Below are 24,003 nucleotides of genomic sequence, written 5' to 3'. Positions count from 1 at the left end.
GATATAAAGTTCCAGGGAAAAAGGGAGGGAGAGGCAGACAGCAGAGTGGGTACTGCTCTTTGATCATCCTTCCTCTGTTTTTATAATTGTCTAAGGTCTGTGGTTGTCTTACACCTTACAGTCTTGCCTGTTGGTGCATTATGCAGACAAAATTTGAAGAAAGAGAGTTACAGAAATCTTTGAGAGAGAAATTATTGTTTAATATTGTGCTGATATTTGCATTACTGATCTGTATCTGAAATACACCAAAAAAGGGGAGTGCTTTATTCTACATTCTGAAGATATATTATAAGGATTGTATACCTATGTATCTCTATTTAAACTAAAGCACAGGATATGTGTATAACTGTGAAACAACTAATTCTTCATGTTCCTAACAGAAGTACTCAGATACTGTATCTTTCATGTCTGATACTGACTCTACATATAGTCAGTATCTACATAGAGTTATAATTGCTGATTTATATTTATGTGATTCTAATACCAGACAGGCTTAAATTCACTGGTAGTAATTTGCTTGGAAACCTGATCAGATTTTCTGAGGTTCACTTCGGAGCTGTTAGACCTTAACACTAACCTTTCAGCAGTTTTTCTCAAATACTCAAGAAAGACTGGTTCACAACATGTAAAATGGGAGAGGAACTGGAGTCTTGGCTGGGATATCACTGAATACAGAAGACATGACAAAAAATGAAAATATAATATTTCAGCTTCTGTTTTTAGGCACCTTATACCAGCCTATATCAATTTTCAGAATTACATTAGAAATTAATGGCCTTTGTAAGAAAAAAAAAAATTCAAATTCAAAACCCAGAAAAGTTACTCTGGAAGCTTGGAAAGTGGTAGATATAGTCAGGTTATACAAGCGTAAATGATGACTCACTACAACAGCTCCACAATAAGCAGAAGAAAATAGTAAAAAACATACAAAAATCATGTGAAACTTCGTGTAAGAAATCTAACAATTAGATACACAAACTATCTATTTAAATGATAGCACCCAAAAATTATGTCATCAAAATCCTCTCATTTAATGCGAGTCTTAAATCAAACCGTTTTCAATTTGGAACCGGTAATTGCCAAGCTGCTTAATTTAAGATTTTGAGAAAGGGACAGCTGAAATCTTCCACAGTAAGAGAATCTTTGATAGAGCATTTGAAAGGAGGTGGCTGTCTGTAACATTGCACATTGTGGCAATTCCTGAGGAAATTATAGTAAAACTAACAAAAAACTCCATGAAACAACCATCAGTGGCACAAAACATGATGAAAGAACTGTTGTGTTTGAAGATCAGATCTATTAATTTTATGTTTTAAATAAGCATAGGCTAGCCTGCGGGTATATATTACTAAAATGTTCAAAAAACAGGTTGCTTGAAGGAATCATTGAAGAGTGAACTCAGAAGAAACGATTGATGTAAAAATGAGGAATGCTTATGACAAGAAATTTTGAGGTAGTAGCTTTTTAAACTCAAGGAGATGAAAATAGAACAAGAAGACTGCTTTCATTTACTTGCACAAGTACTATTTGTGTGAAGATAAATGTGCAGGTTTGCACACATAAGTATTACAGAAACTTGTTAACCTGGATTATGATATAGCAGTAATGTGTGCATTTTTATCTTTTTTTCCTTTACTTGGATCACTTAAGCTCTTAATTATTTTTATTTTAATAAATGTTTGTGGCTTGAGATATGGCTAAGTCATCTCTGTGCAATATTCTATACATAATTCAGTCATTTTACATCACTCTTACTGGCCTGTCTCTAATTTAGAAGACACAAATTGTTCTAAATGTGTGTAATTGAGTTCATTTTCATTCAGTAATACAAAAATACTGCAGTGGATTAATAAGCAACTGCACAAAAAAGCAGTCACTCTCTTTTTATGGTTACCTCTAAGAAGGTTACTCCTCTTTCTTAGAGCTGTGCTACTTCTCATCTCAAATTTGTAGTCTCTGTCAGACTGTATGACCTCCTTTTCCCATGGAAAAATGATACTTCCATAGAGATGAATGTCATTGCCTGTTCATGAAGTGCTTCCTCTGCAAACCCTACGGCAATAGAAATATTTAAAAGTATTCTTTAAACTGCCTCTGTTTTCTGAGATTTCTCTGCTAATGAGAGACCTTGGAAGGAACAGTTTCCCTCTGTTTTGACAAAATATATTTGTAATACTTAGAGACTCTTGTATGTTTATAAACCGAAAGCATTTCACAGCTATTGATCTTTTAAGTCATTGAACAGGTGTTATTCCCAGTTTAACAATGAGGAGACTTAAAGAAAAAAAGAAAAGATTTGTCTAATACTGAGCAATAAATCAGTGACAAAGTAAGGAATCCAACTCTCCTCTACTATAATCATGGGAGCATATTGCCTCTTTTATCACAATAGCACTCAGTAAATGAATCGGAGCTTTGTTCTTCAGTGAAGAAATAAAAGTATTTTCGTAATTAAAAACAAATACGTTCATTTCAAAATAGAACATACAGCTGACTCCAGGCACGGTCAGATTTTTATATTCTTGTCCCCCATTGATATTTAATTATTTGATTTCATATGAGGTATTAATGAAGAAAAAGCTTTTTACCAATGAAAGCAAACCCCTTATGAGCTTGTTGTAGGATACATACAAATTTTAAGTAAACTGGTCAGATCACAGAGTGAATCAGAATCAGGTTTAGAGCAGTGTGATTCTCACTAGAAGCTTGTTTTCTTCAATGTGATTTCTACAGAAAATGACTACAATGTTAGCACAGAATGTGTGTAAGAGTGGTGTGGTTAAAACACCACGAACCATCTTTCCAGTAATTTTTCCTAAACACATCAGTGTTTGACATTTCCTGGGAAGCAGAAGGGTATGTATACATTTTACAGAAAGAACTGCAAAGTAGATTGCTCTTCCTCTTACACAGAGGAACTCCGAATTCTTTCTTTGTTTTGTGACCTGGGAATGATCTAACATTTCTTACTTGTAGGGTTATAACGGAAAATTTGCTGTCTCAGTTTCCAGTGAATGGTTATATTATACTGTGTTGCAATGGCTCATTCTCTCCCTTTCTCTTTCTCATCCCCGCGCCGCCCCCCCCCCCCCTCCCCGCTCACACACATAAAAGCTTTCTTACCATCTACTTCCTTGATAGGTACAATAGAACTTTTGGAATGATAATGGAAAATAACTATCAGACATCTGTTGTTGGTTTTTAGTGAAGGTCAAGGTATAATTAAATCATGTAAGTGAAGTGTAGAGACATTTATTTCACTAGTTTCTATGAGTGTTTTATCATTAAAAAAATAAACCACTTGTTCTGTCAATTGCTGTCTGTATGAATACATCTGAAAAAAAGTACATATATGGTACATTTTACTTAAATTTATTTTCCATAATTTGTTAATTTACACATGATATAATACTGCAGAATGCATTCTGTGACAACTACTACTTGCTTTCAGTTTTACATTCTCCTGGAAAATATTATCTGCGAAAAAGCTTGCATCTAAATTTGAAATTTTCAGATCCAGGCTAGTAAAATTTCTACAGATACTAAAATCAGAGTGTCTACCCTCAGTAGCCACAGAGGAGTTGAAGTCCTGCATAATAACTTTTTGTAGAAGAAAAATTGTTTTTCTGTACCTGTTGCCAAAAATTTAACATTTATTCCTGTTAGGTCTAAAAACAAAAAAAGAAAATAATAAAATTATTAATCAAGGCTTTGTAAAGTGGGAAGTTAGCAAATTATACAAATGACATAAAACCAAGAGGCATCACTTTTTGTTGGGTAGTTGGTAAATTTTAATGAAAAGCTAACAATCCATAAAGTACTCATGGTTATGAGGTATAATGTACATTATTTCACTTATAAGGTTTGTGACCAGATATAAGATATGCATATATATCTCAGGAAGAGAGTACTGTTACTGTATTATTAAAAAGAATATAATTATTATTAAATGATTGTTCAAAATAATATAATGATGGTTATACTCTTTACTGGGTCAAAAGTGGCTTGAGAGTCAGGTCCAATGAATTGTTGTGAATGGAGTTAAATCCACTTGGCAGCTGGTGACAAGTGGTGTTATTCAGGTCTCAATATGGGGCCAGTTCTGTTTAATATCTATCAGTGATCTGGACGAAGGGATCTAGCGCACCTTCAGTGAGTTTGCAGATGACACCAAGTTGGGCAGGACTGTTGATCTGCTTGAGGGTAGGAAAAGTCTACAGAGGGATCTGGATAGGCTGGATGGATGGGCTGAGGCCAACTGTATAAGGTTCAACAAGGCTAAGTGCCGGGTCCTGCACTTGGGTCACAACAAACCCATGCAACGCAACAGGCTTGGGGAAGAGTGGCTGAAAAGCTGCCCAGCAAAAAAGGGCCTGGGGATGTTAGTCAACAGCCAGGTGAATAAGAGCTGTCAGTGTGCCCAGGTGGCCAGGAAGGCCAATGGCATCCTGGCTTGTATCAGAATTTGTGTGGCCAGCAGAACTGAGGAAGTGATTGTCCTCCTGTACTCGGCACTGGTGAGGCCGCACCTCAAATGCTGTGTTCAGTTTTGGGCCCCGCACTGCAGGAAAGACATTGGGGTGCTGGAGCGTGTCCAAAGAAGAACAACAAACTTGGTGAAGGGTCTCAAGAACAAGTCCTATGAGGGATGCTGTGGGAACTGGTGTTGTTTAATCTGGAGAAAAGGAGGTTGAGGGGAGACCCAATGGCTTTCTACAACTACCTGAAAAGTGGTTGTAGCAAGGTAGGTGTCAGTCCCTTTTTCTAAGTAGCAAGCAATACGATAAGAGGAAGCGGCCTCAGGTTGTGCCAGGGGAGGTTAGATTAGATATTAGAAAAAATTCTTCACTGAAGTAGTTATCAAGTATTGGAATAGGCTGCCCAGGGAAGTGGTTTAGTCCCTGGAGGTATTTAAAAGACGCGTGGAAGTGACACTGAGGGACACGTCTTAGTGGTCAATTTAAGTGTGATCTTAAATGTCTTTTCCAGCCTAAACAATTACATGATTCTATGATTCTTTATGTGTAGTCTCCTATGTAAAGGAAGTAATGATTGTTTAATTTGTCAAAGTACTAAAGAAAGTATTTAACAAAAGCACATATAAAACCTGGCCCTTCAGCAGAACAGATCAGGGATGCCTGGCTGGGAGCAGCAGAAAAGGCCTTGGTGCCCCAGGGATGCCAGGTTGGCCATCAAGGCAGCAGATCCCCCAGGCAGCAAAGAAGTCACAGTCACATCCCAGGCTGCACAAGCAAGGGCGCAGCCAGCAGATGTGGGGATGGATCCTGCTCTGCTGTCTGGGACCTGTGGTCTGTCTCCAGTCTGAGGCTCCTACACACCAGAGAGACACTGACCTACTGAACAGACTCCCAGGGAGGCCACCAAAGCGGTTGAGGGCTGGAGCGTCGTGAGTCTGATAAGCGACCATGGAGCTGGGTCTGTTCTTCCTGGGAAGGAAAAACCTTCACAGGCCTTATAGGTTTGTGCAGATACCTGGTAGGAGGACACAGAGAAGACAGACCCAGGCTCTGCCCAATATTGCAGAGTGGTAGCATTAAAAAAAAGTGTAACACAAGAAATACCAGCTAGATAGTAGAAACTTTTCATTGTAAGGGTGATTGAACTCCAGAACAAGTAGTCAAGAGAGGTTCCCTCCTTGGAGATGATAAAACCCTGACTAAGCATATCTGAAAACTAGGCTATTTACTTCATCTCTCTCTAATACTGTCTTGGAGAGTGTTGGTACAGCCGCAGGAGCAGAATGGTACTGCTCAGAGACATGATCAGAGGTAAATTTCCGATGTATACATCTGGTGGACTGCAGCCTCTTTTCTAATATTTCTATTCCACAGCCAGTTCACATGCTTCACATTCACACGAGCCAGGGCCCAGTGATTGTGGACCAGCCAGGCCCAGCACCCAGGTCCCAGGAGCAGGACACTCAGGCTGACAGCTGATGTATCCAATGTGGCTGAGTGGCCAACGCCTCTGCGCTATAGTTCCACCTTGACACAGCACTGGACACCTGTGGATGTGTGTTCCTCACCAAAGAGCAATTGGTTTTGCTATCTATTTACTTTGGATGTTAGGTAGCCAGCATACACTGATCATGTGGCTCTGGGCCAGTCTCTGTGACTCTTTTCCCATTTAAGACTGGCTAGCAGCTGTCACCAGGGTTTCTGTCACCTACTAGTCTCCTGCCCCAGATGTCTTGAAGTCTGAAGCTCACAGTGGTTATTTGAAAAACTGTCCAATCCTTCTTTGTTTTTCAGATCAAATGTCATTTAGCTAATCAGTTAGTGCCAGTTAGTTATAGTCAATTTTTCCTTCATCTAAACAGTGCCTTCAAGTAGGTTTCATCTCATGATGACAAACACCTAGGGCCTTTCCCCCTCATAAAAGAACAAAAAAACTTTCTTGTCATAAGGTACCTGAAATATGTAATTGATACAAATAGTGATATGTTAATTTTCCACTGTGAAAAATAACAAATTATAGATGAAAGAGACATCCATGAGACAGAAATTCTGCTGCACAACAGGTTGTGGGGTTTTGAAGTGCATGTTTGTTCAGAAAGAGTGTGAAAGATTTATTTGCCCATCTAGATGCAGAGTCACATGTCAGGGATGAGGGAGATCCAAATTCCAGTCCTTCCCAGTGGGATTTAGAATTACGTTTCATAGCAAGTAACTGTGAACTGGATACAGCAGAGATATGAGCCTGTTCACTCTATATCTGTTTGAAACCGACCCATTCACTTCTATTTTAACTACAGTAATGTTATGAATTTGCTTCTTGCATGCTTTTCCTACAAACTAACCACCCCACTAAAAAGTAAGTTTCTACATTTCTGAATGAAAACAGATTTTGAAATGTTGCCAGTTAGCCAACACCAAGACATTTTTCTAACCTCCAAACTGCAGATCATTTGCTCTCAGACAGAACAATCTCCAAGTCCCTGTTGACAGCAACTCCATAAAATACAATTTTTATTTTCTAGCTATCCTAGTGAACATGTGATAAGATAGTTTCAATCTTCTAGACAATTCTGTGATCATCATAAATAAACAAAGTGGTATGTTACGCATTACATGATCTACAGCAATGCCCAAAATATCATTCTTGTTACTCACAGTTAGAGGACATGTCCCTATTTTATGGTACAGTCCACCATATGTTCCTCCATGATTTGAGACAAGATAATGCACTCATAAGTGCTTGAGGTGATCCCAATGGAAGAGTACACAGAATAATATGTAGTGCTAAAAATTGCTTTTGCTTTAAGAATGTATTTTATTTTCTCCAAGTGTGATTTGCCAAATGTAATATTTTGTAGTTATTCAAATGATGTAACTCATCACCAGGAGAAATACATACCAAATAAAACTTCTGGTGTACAGCCCAAATATTTCTTAAAGAACCTTTATTTTTAGCATTTGTAATACTTCAATAAAAATTATAGGCTGAGACATATTTATAACTAATGTATTTTTAACTTGAGACCTTTCTCTGTTAATTGCAACAAAGCAAGTTGTGAGATGAGAACTGACCTACTTGTCTATAAACTTTGAGTTCTTAAAAATTTTCTCACACACTTGCATGCTTGAAGTGAACCAGGACCTTAGCCTTTGACATACACATTCTGTAAAGCAATACGGTAGAAGACAAATCATTAACCTCTTTGTATTAGAAGTTCATTTTTGTTTTCCAGTGGGATCTCTGAAGCATTGGTTTAGCTGGAAGCTGCACCAAAAAAAAAATGAAGTTGGCAGCTGTGAATAATGGGCAGAATTTACCATTATACTCCATGGATCTGAACATTTTTACCTTTCATTTTAAGTACAATATTTGATTAATCTAAAACATTTATCTACAGATGAACTATTTTTATAAAGTGATTTCATAAGTTTTGCATTCATTAAAATAAAAACAAGCAAACAACATTTTAGAAAGTTAAATAAAGAGGAAATGTCTTGTGTGTTGGTTTTTAATAATTCTAGTGTATCTGAAAACTTAAAGTAATGTTGACTTTAATATAATTTCCAGCAGTTCAAATTGCCTTTCCAGACTTCACAGTAAAAAGATTTTTATAAATACATTTTTTCATACTCAGTAGAGCAGCTCCATAAACTGAATTGGCAGAAGAAATGTTTCTTGATATAACCTAGAGTACAATAAAAGGGATCATAAAATAGATGTATCTTGTCAATTCTGCACTCCTAAGAGTGATTACTGGTGTTGTGTACACCTGCAATTAATTCTGATTTTTCTCATACCCTTAGAATTTACACTATGTTACTACTGGTTTGTCATCTTCTTATCCCCAATGATAACAAAATGTAGGACAGCAATAGTGTCCTTGGAAAGGTTTTGTATTATGTAAGAGAACATCATTGCATTATCTTTAGCATAAATCATAGTTTTACAACATTAGATTTGAGTGACTTTTATTTAAATTCTTTTAAAAGAATGCTCTCCTTTTCAAAGTGTGATTTTCCAATATTTTTTGTGGTGTTCCTCTCTCTTTCTGTTTCTTCTTAAATAGAACAGGTTTTCACTGAAAGCAACAAAACCAAGTAATTGCATGGTTACATACTGGACTATCTAGGATTAGTGTGCCATATTGGAATAGCCCCCAGATGGAGACTCCTGAATATTCGCAGTTCTATTCTTAAAGTAATGTGCAAACACCAAAGCAATATTTATATACCTACTTTTATAAACAGACATTATGAAGAGAACTAATACATTTAAAAGGCTAAGCACCTTATTCCTCATTCATCCCATCATATGACTTCATCCTCCTATGAAATTGCAAATCAGGTGTTTTCCTGAAAACTTTTAGATTGCAATTTTTTGTGTACAGAGCCGATTTTTTTTTTTTTTTTTTTTTAGAAGAACGCAGTCTTAATTATTCTATTAGTACAAAATAGCATTATAATGCATTACTGGGTTCTGTAAATTGTGGAATCAGCTAAGTTTCATATTTCCATCAGTAAGTTTATATTACTTGTTCAGCACTGGTTTGTGTCTTGGGTATCAAAGTCAGACTTTTTTGTTGATCTTCTCAAGCCTTTGTGATGTGTCTTCAAAGACGTACTCTTTTAAAAAAGTGATTAGGATTTGCAGAGTAAGTTTTGAAGGTGATGTTTGTCTAAGCTTTTGATGTTTAGCAGTTTAAAAACTGTGAATACCATAAGATATCTGAATAAGATAGGAACTCTGAACGTCAGAGTGCACATAATATTGCAGACATCAGTCACTTTGGCAGATGAACATAATCAACACAAAGCCTAGCTCCTTGTGTATATGGTGAGATGCTTTTGTGAAGACAACAATATGATTAAACATTTCTGCAGATACAATTTTTTCCACGCTTCTAAGTAATTTTTCTAGAGGTCTTAGAGATTTGTTTTAAGGAGAATAGTTTTGAATTTTTACATTCTTTACAGACATTGACTTCCTTGTTGTTGCAACAACTTGTGAGAAAGATTAGCCATGAATGAAAATTTCTGTGGTATGGCTGTACTTACAGAAAAGCCCAAGATTTGAAGTCAAGAATGTGCAAGTGACCTTCTTATATGGTCAGTTAGTAGATTCACTAGGATATGTGGATGTTACTTCTTGTTTCTGGCTTGTGTACAAATTGATTCAATAGAAAACAGACCAGCTGCTGCAAAAATACCAGATCAAAAATGTAATTCAAACATTAAAGAAAGGAGAAAACAGTCCCAAAGGCAATAACATTTTAAATTTTCTTTAAAAATATTAAATACAGTAAATTTCTCACAGCTAATGTTTTTTCATAATGGAAATTTTACCACATAGTTAACTCTAAAAATTCATTGTAATTGGGTAGTAGAAACTCTAAAGAACAGCTTCAGAATCTTTTTAACATGTAAAATGAAGGCTTACATCAAATATTAAAATTACATATTTTTATTTTCAAGAATTTAGTTCATTTCACGACTCAGTGGATAGAGAGATCCTGATTCATAAATAACTCATGTTACATGACTTAATGTTGCTAATGACATTGGAATCTTTTATCTGAAAATAACTTTAACAACTTTAAATAACTTTTATCTGAAAAACCTTTAATAACTCTTGTTGATAATATATGGCATGTACCTCTTAGTACCAGAAGTTGTCTCCCTTCCAGTCCATAATACAGTTGTGTTCAGTTCTTCCATTAAGGAGGTGACAGCAATTCTTTCTCAACTACAGGTTTTAAATTTGTAAGTATCTTGTTAACCTATAAAACAGAGTAAACAACTCACCTTCGTAGCTTCATTTAATCATTTATGAATGAGTTAATCAGAATTTGCAGTTCCTGTAAAGGTAATTATCATGTTACACATTTATTAAAAAATAATTCTAATTTTATCTGCATGTTACAAAGATGGTAATATAACTGGATATTCAGTACTTCCCATGAACACTTGCAAGTTCGAAGACCTACACAACAGAGTGAGAGAAAAAACAAAATAGATTTTGGTCTCAATTCTTTTGAACATCAGCTGTTTTGTGTGAAAACCTGTCTGGCTTCTCTGATTTCAAATTGTTAGTAAGAACTGAGTCAAGCATGAAAGATACTAGACTAAACTGACATAAACCATTCTTACTTTGAAAATAAAATAGAATATCTCCAGAAGGGTTTGCATCATGTGTGCTTAGGTTTGTCCTCTATTTAAAATCAGTTCCATAAACATAGGCATATAAAGAAGCTATCATTATTAAGGAGTGGATATTTACAGTATAACGTGTGCTCTGATACCTGTATATACTTAACACATGGTAGAATTTTTATAGATAACCATTTATGATGGGGTATATAACTAAAGTGGCAAGACACCTGTAACTTTGACTTTAAAATTACCAGTACTGAAAGAAAAGGTTAATGTCAATGCAGCTTGAGGAAAATTCAAACTGTTTGCAAATGGTGCTAATTATGAGAGAATTACTTTTTCTGAAATTTTTTTATTACTTTGTCTCTGTTAGGCAAATTTATTTATGAATTGCTAAAACATTATTTTTTCCATGAGGGGAAAAAAACCCTAAATATGATGTAACTACATCTTTATTAAGGGGAGTGTGGGGTGAGTGTGCTATTACATTCTTTTAAGCAGACCAGCAAAATATGAATTGGATGTAACCACCAACTTTTTGAAAAATTACTTTCAGTTAACAAGGAATCATTATTAATCATTTTAGATGTGGGGTCCTGCAGGGGTCTGTTTTGGCCATGTTGGTTTTCAGTGTTTGAAAAAAAAAAAAAAAAAGAGATTTGAATGATAGAAAAAAACCATAAGCTTTAAATATCTGTGGCTGGCAGACAGCTGGGTGGGATTGTAAATGCCCCAGAGGATTGGATTAGAATTTATAAAGATTTTGACAAATTAGAGAGTTTATCCAAAATCAACAGTATGCAACAAAAATGCAAGAATACCACCACAAAATGCACAGAAGCAGAAGGGAAATAACTGGATGGAGTGCACAAACACAAAAATTTAACATAGCCTAATACTGCAAGTTCCAATGCAGCATAGACAAATTCTTTAATAGATCCCACACTGCTGCTTCTCAAACCATCCAAACCTCAGGACCTATTTAAGCATACCATAGTTCTTTGCCTACCTGCTCTATATACTTGAGATTACTTTTAATGGTGAGTACATAAGGGGAAAGAGCATGATGAGGTTTCACCCTGGTAAGTAATAAGAACATACTCTAGGGTGTGTATCTGGGCATCATGACCACTGGAGTTAAGGTAGAGAGCATCTGTCCTGAAGTCCAGATGTAGCCCTTCCAGTTCACATAAACAAAAGTAATTACCAAAGGGATACTGCAAGAAAAAGTTAGCCTTTGAATAGAAAATATTTGATAGCATTGTCATATAAAATATGAGCTCTGCTGTTTTAGAGAAGCCCAAACTGTAATGGCTTGGCAACAAAGCTGGATTTTCTGTTAATACTGAGAAGAAAGGGAAAGAGAGGTATTTTATGCAAGTATAGATTACCTGCCAAGAATTTTATGTAGGTTATTATAAAGATAATCTCTAGAAAATAATTAAATTTGATACCTTTCTGAATTTTTAGGCTTTGAAATATTAAGACTGTGGTATACCATAAACCAGAAAATTCCTACAAGAGTTTATGAAAATGGGATTATAAAATTTAATGGAACCTTTTGATTTCTTCAGCAGGTATTTTTGTGTCTTTTCAATAAATTTTATCAGATTGACAAAGATATTTATTCAGCAAGAATAGACAATGTTTGTGAAATGACAGTTGTTGGAAAACTAGTGCGATACTTAAAGCTGATCGATCAAACACATTTGGGAATAAGTAGGGGCTGTTTGGTCTTTTTTAAGTGAAGGGGCCACAGTTATCAGGTAAAATGACAGAGCAGTCCTAAACAAAACGCACTGCTGCTGCTCTTGCTGTAGGCTGTACTTGAGTCTGTTTCCAGTTGTGGAAGAACTAGGTAATGCAATACTCTATGATGCTATCATCTGTCTGTTTTACATTATGTTCTTTCTCTAAAAACCTGAGAAATTTCTTAAAGAGAAAGGATCTTGTGTTCTCCATAACTAGCAAAATATTTTAGACATACAAAAAAGTAACTAGAAATTGCTGCCAAAAAATAAATTACACTTGAATGAAGTGTTAAAAATTGCTACAGCCTACTTGGAAAGCTCTTAATTTTGAATTATATCCTCATTTTGGTATGGAAATTTCAGGATGCTGTCTGATGGGACTGAACTAAGATTTTGGGCAATGTTTTTCCTGGAACTGAATTTAAGTATCAATTAGTAAACAAACATTTTTTTATTGATAATTAGTGCTACTTTTGCACAAGGAAATATGAATTAATGGATGTAAGGTGATAATACACACTGTTAGAATTCCTCCTGGAATTTGTCTTGGTAATCATCATCATAAAAATAGCAGAGTTTGATCTATATGTTGATTTATTACCAGTATTTCAAAGTCAAAGTGCAAAACGATTATTGAAAGCAGAATTTTAATCTTTTTTTTTTTTTTTTTCTGACCCATTGAAAGAAAGGTACACTAACATTGGCCACTACTGAGTCATCCTATAGTAGTTGTTATTGCCTGGTAGTTCCTATGGTATGTTTAAATAAGGGGTGTTATAAAAGGAGCTTGAAAATGCAGTAGCCTACTTAATGATCATTCTTATCAGTGATTTTTAATTAAGAGATAATGTCAATAGAATAAAGCATTTGATCAAGATAATAGCCTCCTGCTTGTTTTCTAAAATTGTAATGATTACAGACAACAGAGGTCTTGTGAAATTTAAAGAAATTCAGGAACAAGAAGCCTTAAAAAAAACCCCAAAAAACAATTGTTAAAGAAATGTCCTGCAAAAGTGGGAACTACCTAAGCATTGAAATGTTAATTAAATAATGTCCTGAGTTGTGTGAGTTTGCAACTTGGAGAATAAATCACTTTTTACTTAAAATAAAACCAAATGACTTTCAGGAGGTAGAGTTTCTATTCTCTGCAAACTATGATTAATTTGCTGGAAATAAAATATAATGAATTATCTTATTGATATTTTATTTTTATATACATAGAAATAATCCTTAGTACAAAAAAAAAAGTAAATCAGATTTTATCTAAACATCTGAAAGTACCTGAGAAAGTTTAAATGAAACTCCCAAGATGATTTTATGGAGCAGGAAAGTTTGTGGACAAAAAGAATTTGTGACTTTTCTAGATCAATATTTTAGTTCCCAACAGAACTAGGTCTCCCAATCCAATATCAGGGAGGGTTCTTAAACAATCCAAGAGTGAGATTAAGACACAAACGAGGTCAGATGCCGTATAACCTTGTAAGCTTTATTTCCTGTAACAACTGATAATAGCGATAGGACAGAGAGAAGAAACAAAAAGTCAGAATACCTAAGCAAATAAATGGTAGAGATGCAGCAAGATTAGTTACCACTACCACAAAGCCAGTGACAACCCATTGGCTCAGTCTCGGCGCAGGTGATGGGGTCTTTGCTCCAAGCTCCAAGCTCCGCCAAAATCGCAGCTCCAAGCGATGATCTCAAAGAATTTCTGAGAGAGGAGTACGCAGTCCTTTTATTGTCCCAGTCCCCACGATTTCTCCAAAGAGTGGTTTCTTCAGGGACAGTTCGTCTCCTTCAGAGCGTACTCCTCCACAGCGACAGGATGTTGAGGCCAGGAAGTGGTAGTGGTGCAGCAGCAATGTCGAGACAAACACAGTCCAACACAGTCCCTTACACTAGGATTATATAATTTCCTGGTTTAAAGCAATCAGAGGTTTTCTATGTAAGGATTAGAGTTGTGATATAATGCACTGACTCTCTGAAGGGAAGGTAATAATATTTAAGTTTTTGCACCCAGTTTCAATCATGTAACTCCTTTTTTCCAAGGGGTTAAAACTATAAGAAAATATTATAGCATAATTGTCCCCACACAGTTTCAAAATAATAAAATAGAAAAAAGATGTTGTGAGCCACAGATCAATTTAGACTCTTTTAGACCAACTGTTTGCAAAGCAATTTGTCTTTAAAGACATTATTTCACTTCTGTTATGATACTGCTGTTAATGGTCATATACTGCTGTTTTCATAAGGAAAGAAAAGGGAAGGGAAGAAAATTAGAAAATGCGAAATAATGTCCTGGGAAAATTTATTTGGAGAGATAAGGGTAAGTTAAACTCTTAAAATATAAGGTTTGTTAGGTTTGGGATATTTTTTTTTCTCCACCCAGAAACATAATGGCCATATTGCATGATGATTTCTGCAGTGACAGAACAAACTGTTCAGCATCTTAAGACATCTAAGACTGAATGCATTGTTGCAGTGGAAATTCTGAGCTCTTTAACTAGGAAATATTGACAAGGTTCTGCTGGACCCATGTAATTTTCACTTGCAAATGTCCAGCTCAAAACTTTATTGAAAACTTTAAAACCAAAAATAACCTGACTATTTTTAACATAAACAAAGGCCAAATATATACATTTTTATCCACAGGTTGTTTTTTGAACATGTCTAAAATACTTTGGAAAAAAAATCTGCCATTCCTTGAGCCATAAATACTATCTCCCCCAAAAAAACCCACAAACAAGACCCCATAAAAAACAAAACACAAAACTAATTTATCTAACACAAACACCATATAAAAATTGTTAGAACTTGGCAACACTGCAGGTACTGCAGAATGGATAATCTGTTAATAACATGACTTGAATAATCTTAAAATTACAGAGACATATATACTTCTTCCAAATCATGCAGATTACAACTATTGCATTTTATTTTCTTTTTTATATATTATCATTAGCATAAAACTAAAATAAATTTAATATCATGTTTATGCATAATTTTTTCTATGCATCCTTCTTTTCTATTTTCCACACAGACACGTTTTTACTTTGTGTATTTTCTAATATTTATTTGCTAGATTTTAAATTTTGAGCATTAATCTTCATTAATGTTGTACTGGGAAAAGAAAAATGCCTGTAGACAAAAAGTTGGAAACTAATTTGTTGCAGGCAAATCAATTTTAGATTGTTCTTATTAAGCTAATGGGTAACATCAAGTCTTATTAATGAAATAACTATGGTTATAGTATTGATAAATTTAACAAATCTTAGCAATTATAAAGAAATGCATTCAGGTCCCTGAAATGAATGTTAATTCAATGATGAATCATTTGTATTTGATGATCATAAAGGAGATTTGGTGTACTAATCTGTTTTCTTCCTCTGCTTTTATAGAAGAAATTCCATTTTCTCATGCCTAGATTTAGAAATATCTACCCCAAGTCAGATTCTCAATTGCTTTTACTCCAATGCACTTTCATCAGCTGTCACAGAGCATTCTGATCCCTTTCAAACATGAAATGCATATCCTCTATTATTATTTTGATTATGTTGATTTCCCACTCTTAGAACCAAAATCTTAGAAAGTAGTCTGATTTTTTTTAATATCTTCCGAACGTTAAATTAATTTGTTTTCTAAGGGAGCTATTTATGTTCAAATAAACTTCTCAAGTCATAGTTTGAACCGCTCTGGGGTACAGCCTGAACTTATTCTATCCAGATATCATTGGAGTTTATTAGTCTCCCTGGAAATTCACAAATTCTTGGTTCCAGGAGAGAGCTTAAAATTATTTTTTCCTCAGAAGACTGTTAGGGGCTAGGGAGAGGAAGACTGAACACGTTTGAAAGCTCAGGCTTTTATCGGGCTGCTTTTCTGACATAAAATGTGCTTCTTTAAAGGTTTAAACCAACAGATTTCCCTATAAATTATATGTGTGTTAATTATTTGCAGTATTGGGCTATCATTTAATCATTTTGCTTGTATATCTAATGTATAGCTATTTATTGTCAGTGGTGATAGAAAGCTTTTGTTTTGTGTTTCTCAGGTCTCAGGATAGAGAATTTTTGATTGAGTTCCAAACCTGTTCAGGGTGAGTAATTATTTTTATCATTTCTTTAGCTTGAACATGGATGGTTCTGTGAATAGTTGTCTTCCAGCATAAAACTGTCTTTCATGGAGCATGAAAAAAAAGTCCTACCCTGTCTGTGATAATGTCAACTCGTAATATCAATGATTGATTAATCTCTTTTTGTTTCAAGAGATTGTGAGGAAAAGGAAGGAAGGGGTCCTCACTGTGTAACCAGAAAATTAATTTGTTCATGGATTTTGGTTTGTTTGTTTGTTTTAGTATAGTTTGACTGAAGAGACCATGATATAGCTGTACTTCAATGCTACATGTGTATCTTGACCATGCTGCATTTTGGGACTAATGTTAACATAGTCATCAAACATAGAAGCTGACATAATTTCAAAGTGAGAGAGATAACATGAACAAAAGAAGCAATGATCTGTAAAAATGACAGAGGTTCTCCAGACATAATCTGCATTTTTGTACATTAAATCCCTTGTGAGAAACCATCTTTTAGAAACCATTAGGACTGAATAAGGGCCAAGCAGCAGTAGACAGTAAAACTATCACATTAGGGGTTTTATTGAAATGGTTTCCTACTAACAGAAGTTTAATGTGACAATTTTTGGGAGTGAGATACAAGACAGATAGCTGTTATAATGAAAACTAAAATTACTGGAAACTTGTGGTTGATGTAGTTCAATTTCTTCTCTTTTCCATATGCTAAGTTTTATGGGAAATGTTGTGCTTAATGTGAAGTCATTTGAACGAAGTATGTTGACATTTAGCATGTTGCTGAAATAATTTAATAAGTAATGTAATAAAACTATTGAGACAAACAAGATTAAACAGGTTACCAAGTATTCTCCTGTGGTTTAAGCTTGTTTCAGAATATTAAATACAATAAAGTTGAGTGCTTGTTTTATAACAAGGGACAATATGATTAGCATGCAATTGAGATCAAACTCATGAGGAAACCTCATTTGTATAACACAAATAGCTGTCATACTCTGCATACATTGGCAGCAAACAACACTCCTAGACAGTGGAAACCTAAGCCCAGGAGAACACACCTGTCAGCTTTGTTTTCTGATTCTACTCATTGTGTGAAGGTAGTTCAAAAAGCACCATCACATTGGCAAAAACAATTCTATATTTTACCATGTCACTTTCTTTGTAATGAGTCTGAATCTTTGAACTTTCAAACATATTTCTGCTTCAGAAGCTTCTTGTGAAAGGCTGAAATTTAGAATTTTGCAGTATAAATTTAAAAGGCTCACATAAAATATTTTTTCTTAATATTTGGACAGGTCTGGCAGACTTTGTTTCCATACTGTTTCTTTTGGTTTTCCATAAGATTCATTTTTGTTCTTTTGCTCATAGTTGTTGAGGAGTGGAGTTGATTATTGTTATCCCACATGGTGCACAGCACAGTTGTAGAATCTGCTCTGGAGCAGGTGATTTAAAGGTGTCTGTTATAACTCTATAAAATGCTTTAAAATTCCAAATCCCTCAAATCTAGTGTTTTTCTAGATACCAGAGTGTGTACAGTAACAAAGGGCTTATTCAGATTCCTGTAAAGGTCCTGTACTCACAGAAATTCAGTAGTAGTAAGCAATCTAATATTGTCAAGACTCTTAACTGTATAGATATCTGCCTTGTTAAGTTTGTTATTATCTGGTGGTTGAGAAAACACTAGAAGTGTTTAGTAACAACACACTGAAGTGACTGTTAGAGAATTCTCATCATAATACTGGTATATTATTTAATATAAGGTTCCTGGTGATCATTTTTTTCCTCATGTTTTGAACAACTGATGCTGTATAAAATACACACAAGCATATATGTGTATGTGTGTGTATCATGTATAAGGATTTATTTTTGAAGAAAGAAGTATACAGACCCAATGATATCTCATGGTTTGAGGAACCAGGGTTGCAATGACATGTTAAAGCACTTTTAATGCTTATGAATATAGGAGACAACTGAGATAACTGAATTAAATAATTAATAAATATAGTGAAATTATGATAAAGTAAGTTTTTCTGTGACTTAAAAAACCCCAAACAAATCAACAGGATTCAACACCTTTTATGGGAAAATCCAGAAAAAAAAAAAAAAAGAAGCTCTAACCACTTGTTTAAATTGGATCTCTTAAGTTTAACAACTTGGAGCAATTAATAGATACAGCTGATAAGTGTTTACTGTGGAAGGATGTTCATTTCCAATAGGATAATCTTTCTAATCTATTCAAATAGAAAGATAAATAGTCTAATTAATTCTTTGTATAAATTGACAAAGTTCAAATTGGGTAAATTAGACATGGAATTCTCCCTGGTGGTGTATGTGAATTGTAGATATAGCTCATTTGTCAGAGAAGTTTCTTACATTGTTCTATTGGCCTGCAATTTGTTTACATAAAAGTGATGCAGATGACTGAAGCAGAAATTAGAATGGTACAGGCAGGTACTGAAGTATCAAGGAAGCCTTGCAAAATTTGAGTCAAGGATGAAATCTGATCCTGTAATTTCAACAGTATTTTGTTAAGACAGAACTTTAAACAAAGGCTTGTGGTATGCCCAATTTAGTAATTTGTAATAAATACTTTAAAAAAGGGGACACAGAAAAATCTAAGTAGTGTTGGCACTGTTAAAATAGTATTACTGATTTTATGCATCTTACTATGTTTTCTAAAAAGATTACATTAAGCTACGTATGCATTTAAAACCATTACTTAATAAATTAATGCTTTGTGGTGGTTTGACCTTGGCTAAATGCCAGGTACCCACCAAGTCGCTCTATCACTTCCCCCTCCTTTCAACCTTTTTTTCTCAACAGGTTTGCCCTGGTTTTCCTAGGGGAAAGAAAATAAGATAGGAAAAAAAAAAAACCAAACCAACCCTTGTGGGTAAAACAAAAGCAGTTTTAATTTAAGCAAAGCGAAGCAAAGGTCCATGCATGGAAGCAAAATGAAAACAGATTTATTCTCTTTTTCCCATGAACAGGCGATGTCGGGCCTTCTCAGGAAGCAGGGCTCCCATACACATAGTGGTTGCCTCGGAGGACCAAGGGTGACCCCACCCCCTTCCTCCTTTTTCCCAGCTTTATACTGAGCAGACATCATATGGTCTGGAATATCCCTTTGGTCAGTTCGGGTCAGCTGTCCTGGTTGTGTCCCCTCCCAAGATCTTGCCCACTCCGTCCCACTGGGGGGGAAAAATGTCAGAAAGAGCCTTGGTGCTGTGTAAGCACTACTCAGCAGTAGCCACAACACCAGTGTGCTATCAACACCCTGCCAGCTCCCAACATCAAACACAGCACCATGAGGGCTGCTATAGGGGAAAAACAATCCTGGCTCAGCCAGACCCAGTACATGCTTTCAACTTTCTCTTTCACTTAAGAGTGACTATTATGAAGGTTTTATCAGAAGAAAAACCACAAACTGATACAGAACCAATTGATGAAAATAAATCTTCCATTGGAAAACTGATATCAGGAACTTATGCAACCTTCTATCAAAATCATGTCCATGCCATCCCCTAATAGCCAGTATTTATAGTTTTATATAAAATAAAAAGGAAAGAAAAAAAACCCCAAACAACCAAAACAAAAAACACCCTTCTTATTCTCCTACCCATTTCTTCTTACAATTTTTTCTAGTCCTCTCCTACTTCAGATCTTTTTTTTTTTAAACTTCTTTCACACATATACTTTATTTATCTATTGCCTCATGTGATTGAAGAAGAAATATAAAAGTTCAGGACCTTGGCCAAATTTCTCAAAAAAACACCAATCAGATAATTAAATGTGCAATATATTCCTTTAGAGATAATTGTCAAATTAAAAAAAAAAAAAAATACAGTGGGAGGGAAGAGAGATATTTGTTTCCTGGACATCTTCTGGATAATATGAGATGAGTCTGTAAAAGGCAATAGGCAATCACAGCAGTTTTGAGGCATGTGTCTTTACTCCTAGGATGTTAAGCAACTGAATGGATTCTGGTAACTGTTCATAGTTGTCTTGCTCACATTTTTGATAGTTTTGTCAGTGAAAGCAGTGTCAAGGAATGAACTTGAAATGGACTGTGGGCTTCAATTTTATTTTATGTTCAGATTTTTCTGCCAACTGTCACTTAAGAAAATAATTTTCTTGGCCATGAATCTGTACAGGGGGCAAAGAGAATTCATCATCCCAGAAATGTCATAATTTAAAAATTTTTTATAGCATTAAATAATCTGATCTAGAAAACCAATAAAACAACAAACAAACAAAAAACTTTTTCCATTTAAATATAATGAAGGGTATATTTAAAGACAGAATTTGTAGAAGTAAACATAAAATGGCATTTTACCTAAATCCCTCTGAATGCTGTACCATAAATTATCAGGTATAGGACTACAGATATGCTTGTATGGTCACTGACAAAATCTTGCTGTTAGATACTACATTTAACACTGTATTGGGGAAACCTTACTTCAGATTACTTATTTACATATGAATAGATAGACATAAACACAAGGATACATAGGTACATGTATGTAAAAGCATATTAATCTTCCTGAATGCATTCTAGATTTGATCCTGTTCAGTCCTTAAGTGTGCATATGTGCTTTATATAAAGACATATAGGCTCCTGTATAATTATACATATGTATTTATATGCATTTATATATTGCCAATGCAAAAGGTAATTTTCTTAAAAGCACTGCAAAAGTGCTCAGCCACTCGTTCTTCTAACCTAAATTTCAAGTATGGTAAGTGTAATAATACAGAAAAAAACAGCACAGAAAAATTGTCTTTTTAATACTCTTCACAGTAGATTCACTAGCATGTGAAACGGTATAGCTAGAGATTTTGCAAGTCATGCCACAGTAAAAGTAAAAGGTTGTATGTAAATTAGGAATGAGGTCTGGAGTTCACTTAGTTTTTTTTAAATTGTGACATTCACAAAAAAGTTACTTTTGCTGAAACATGTTCTATCCTTCTGAAAGATTAAAATATATAATTTAATAAAAGGATTCATTTTATTTGAAACAATATATTCACCAAATTAATTTTTTATTAAGAAATAGCACCAATAGGGAGTTAATCAACTTGCATAAAATGTGAAATGGAAAAAAAATATAAACTTTTATATTGAAGACAGCTTTCATTTTTTAGTAAGAGTACTCTGAAAGTATTGATTAGAAAGTCCTACCATGGCCACAGACTAGGGCAAATTATCATTAGAATGATGCTGTACAGTCTTGATGATATTCTGTCTTTTGTACCTCTGAGAATGTCATTGTATCTCTTGGGAGTATGATTATTTCTGAAGTTAAAGTCACCTTTAACAGAAAGGGCAGTTTGAATCTCATTTTCAGGTGGATGGAGCTAAACATACAGTGGGAGTAAATCTCTTCTTACATAAAACAGACAGCCACATACAATCTTCAGGGCTTTGCAGTGGTGCTTATATTCTTTTATAAGGAACTTCACTAGTTTTCATCCAGCAATAATTGCACCTTGAAATTTACTTACAGACCAAGAGACAGGGCTTGTGGGCCAAGAGACAGAGCTATCATGTAGAGTTGTAAATTACAGAATCACAGAATCATCTAGGTTGGAAAAGACCTTGAAGATCACCTAGTCCAACCACTAACTGAACACTGACAGTTCCTAACTACACCATATCCCTAAGTGCTATGTCAACCTGATCTTAAACACCTCCAGGGATGGGGACTCCACCACTGCCCTGGGCAGCCCATTCCAATGCCTAATGACCCATTCTGTGAAGAATTACTTCCTAATATCCAGTCTGAACCTTCCCTGGCGCAACTTGAGGCCATTCCCTCTTGTCCTGTCACTTGTTACTTGGTTAAAGAGTTTTTCTGAATTTTTATACTCAGTAAGAAACTGTAGGAATAGAAAAAGAAATATTGCGTAGTGAAAATCAATCTTTTTCCAGTCTACCTGGGATGGTGAGTCCCACAAATATATGATTTTCTGCATAGACAGAGGTAGGAAAAAAGTTTTAGAGCTTCATTTTCAAAGAAGATGTAGCCAATACATTCACCTTGGGCAATGAGTCCAGTAAAATCTGATCTTAGCTGAGTACTTTAGAATTTTTAGGAGAAAATCATTTATATACTGTGTAATTAAATATACAACTAAGTGCAATGTTAATCTTGAACAAAAGGCTGTTAAATTATTTCAATCCAGAACTCAAATTAAAAATAATCAGTTATTTTAATAAACACATTAAAGAACACAACATAAACTCTGGGACTCTGAGTCAGGTCAAAGATCCAGCTGGCTCAGAGTGATTTTTCTGGTGGTGGTTGGCTTTAAAGTTTGGGTAATTTTTCTTCTGAAATAGCCTCCAGCTTCTGTCAGTCACATTGTTGGTTTCACTCAGCTTACTATATTACACTGAAATGGAAAACTGGGAAAAGATAATGAGGAGATCTGAAAGTACTTGATATTTTTATAGTTTTAGACTTCATTACTAAATAAGCTGAATGAACTTTCTCATGTTTTGTTATGTGTCAAATTCAACCAACCTTTTAGGGAATTCAAAAAGAATGTTGCCATTCTGAACCAAATTCCTCAGAAATAGTAATCTCATTTAAAAATTAAACTGAATTAAAGAGGACAAAGAAAAAGCATGTCATGTGCTAAAACACATATTTCTGTGTGTGTGTGAAAAGAAATTTATATGATTTCCATATTCTTAACAGTTTCTTCAAATAAAATCTCTTCCTTCCACCTCCTCCCAGTTCACTCATGTTTGTGTATTGATAAATTACATAGGGCTTTGCCTGCAAGGTATCTGAATGCACAGTCTGAAGGTGTGCACACAATTTCTGGGATATAGTTTTCTTTTTGTCTTTTTTTCCCCCTGCCATATCAAGAGTAAGTAATTTATGTACTATGACTTGTCTTTTTGACTGCTGATAACCATATCAGTCTTTATCAAAGTTTGTATCTGAACTGGAACTTGTTATTTATTTGGACTATGTGTATACTAGGAGATTTAAGATTAGGCTTTTGTTAGTTCATTTCGTTGGTAATGAAAAATTAGAGGGGGGAAAAAAAAAGAAGTAACCTGCGTTGAGAAAACAACTTTGAAGCGTATTTACATCTGCAAAAGTCTTTCAGCAGAAAGTAAGTAATTTTAGAGGTAATAAAATAAATGAGATTTCATTGTGTAGCTGAGCAGAATTCAGTACCCAATATGTCAGCTTTACATGACACATTATTAATAAACTGCCACTCTCATCAGTAGATACCAATCAGCAGTGACTGCCATTTCTGAATTTGAGACTAGAATTTTATTGTTAAGTATCCTTGCTCTCTGATCCACTTCCTTCCTTTCAGTAAAAGACATTTTCTTTTCTACGTAGAAAATATACATGGTTGTTGTGCCATATAGTTGACGGCATCCAGTTTATAAATCTAATGTATTTCTGAACACCAGAGAAATAGTAGCACACAAATCAATTATACTCAGGTTGTAGTACAGAAAATGAGGACTAGAGCAGATAGGGCTATTTTTGTACCTGGAAATATGTGA

At 34.8% G+C, this 24,003-nt stretch overlaps 1 long non-coding RNA gene across 2 annotated transcripts in view; it reads left to right on the top strand.

The window, feature by feature from the left end:
• LOC141918564 (uncharacterized) overlaps positions 1-24,003 on the top strand; it is an 846,297-nt gene that overhangs the window by 553,655 nt on the left and 268,639 nt on the right. For both annotated transcript variants that reach the window (XR_012621719.1, XR_012621720.1), the window contains one exon: positions 16,425-16,469. This is a non-coding gene — a long non-coding RNA (uncharacterized LOC141918564). The remainder of the gene's footprint in view (positions 1-16,424; positions 16,470-24,003) is intronic.

The sequence above is a fragment of the Strix aluco genome, chromosome Z (genome assembly GCF_031877795.1).
Source record: "Strix aluco isolate bStrAlu1 chromosome Z, bStrAlu1.hap1, whole genome shotgun sequence".
In the NCBI taxonomy this organism is placed as follows: Eukaryota; Metazoa; Chordata; class Aves; order Strigiformes; family Strigidae; genus Strix; species Strix aluco.
The sequence above is the reverse complement of the archived record's forward strand: the minus strand, read 5'-3'. Positions and strand labels throughout refer to the sequence as shown.